A 2,160-nucleotide genomic window follows, 5' to 3' on the forward strand; every position below is an offset into this window, starting at 1 on the left:
TTAACATTATATCAGTTAATGAAATTACAGTATTTAACTGTAAATTTAAGTTAAAACCGTAAAACCTAAAATGTTGCTACCGTATTTTTTTTTACGGTAAAATTTTTTTAAAAAGTTAAAATTCTTTACCGTAAATTTTACGGATTTTTTTTTACAGTGTATATATATATATATATACACATACACATACACATACACATGTATGTTTGTGTATTTATATATTCATAATAAATATACACACTGCAAACACATATATTATATATATATATATATATACGAAACATGTTACCTGTTTCTGATGTAGAAAAGCTAGTTCATGCATTCATGACCTCTAGACTGGACTATGGAAACAAAAACTTTTATTTTGAATGCGATTAATCATTTGACAGCACTAATATGCGTACATATTTATATTTCAAAATAAAATAAAAATAAATTAAATATAATTCTGCAACTGATGTTAGGGCATTATTTAGCTTGTTACATATAAATACCAAACTCTGATTATCTAATAGCATATCAATCACTACTAGAACTTCTGACAGCTTCAGTTTACAAACATACCTAAAAGTGATGTACAGGACTTGAGGACTCCTGCTCGCTAAAATGAAAAATTTAATTTGTTTTAATTTTATTATTTTTATCACAAATTCTATGTTTTAACATAGACATGCTGTTAAATATTTTCAGCCACAGTGTACCATAAAATATCTATAATTGAACATGTAACATTTCTTTGAACCCTAACGAAATGAGCGGTACATTTGGTCAGGGTTTAAAGCAATGTTACATGTTCAATTATTCATCTTTGATGAACTTTTCATCAGATCTACTGTATGTTTGTAATATTCAGTAGTGTTCATTAAATTACACTTTTCCAGAGCCTATTTCTATAATGCAGCATATGTCAAAACATTCTATGATGGATATGGTGTAGTGATAGCAAACCGGCATAGACTGAAGTGCATAAACTTTGTCATCAGTTGAATTTTTAATGATTAACAATGTTTATGAGTAGGCGATGTTCATTGCCAGTAATTGGATGCATGGCACCTCAACAAGCAGTGAGGAGACATTTGAAAATGTAAATGCAATCAAAGATATAGACAAAAAGAGAATTTGTTTGTTTTGGGCGTGGAGTACAAACATGCATTAGGTGGAAACAGAATACACCCCACCACAGCTCAGTTAATATTCAGTCAGATGTGACTTTGATTACACAGATGTAAGAGCTGTCTGAACTCCACTAAGCTCATCAACACAGGAGGGAGATGATTTCATTACTCAAGTGTGTTTTGCAATTCCATCGCGTTCGATTCCAAGTGAAGGACCCTTGGCTGGGCTAAACAGGAACACTACCTGCTCGTATCTTCAGATTATGAAATAACATAGTTTGGATTGCACAGTGAAAAGATCTGGTACCTCTGGTATTTTGAGAGTAAACTTTTAAGCTATCCGATTACTGCACAGTGTCAATGAAAGTTAAGAAATGCTGAACACTTTAAAAAATGAAGTAAAAAATAAAATACAAATAAATATAGATACAAATTAAAAATAATATACACTACTATTCAAGAATTTTGGAGTCAGTATGCTTTTTATTTATTTGTTTGTTTGTTTGTTTTTATTTATTTATTCTGCAAGGATACGTTACATTTATCAAAAGTGACAGTAAAGACAAAAATATTCAAAGAATCCTGAAAAAAGTATGATGTTAAAATGCTATTTTACATTTTAATATTTCACAATATTAATATTTTTACTGTATTTTTAATCAAATAAATGCAGCCTTTCAGTGCAGTGAGCATTACAAAATATTGTACAGACCCCTCTAAAAATAAATAAAATGTATTTTCTCCATTTAAATTTAATATCTTACTTTTCCTGACTACCTGACTATTATTACCATATACAGAGTTCTGGCATGAAACTCTAGATGGCGCAGTCCGATAGGTCTAACTCAATCTGACCTAATGACATCATTATCACATGGCACAGCTGATTGGTTCTCTCCTGTATCGGTAGCCAATGAGCTTGCTGCTCAACATTCAAATATATGACGAGTGTTTGTTGTAGCAGTTGCAGCTTGCTTCAGAAACCCTCCACCTTCCCCAGCTCCACCTGCATAGATCTGCTACGAGGTGATTCACGTATGCTATA

This window comes from Sinocyclocheilus rhinocerous, unplaced genomic scaffold, assembly GCF_001515625.1.
Source record: "Sinocyclocheilus rhinocerous isolate Xijiao unplaced genomic scaffold, SAMN03320098_v1.1 scaffold354, whole genome shotgun sequence".
In the NCBI taxonomy this organism is placed as follows: domain Eukaryota; kingdom Metazoa; phylum Chordata; class Actinopteri; order Cypriniformes; family Cyprinidae; genus Sinocyclocheilus; species Sinocyclocheilus rhinocerous.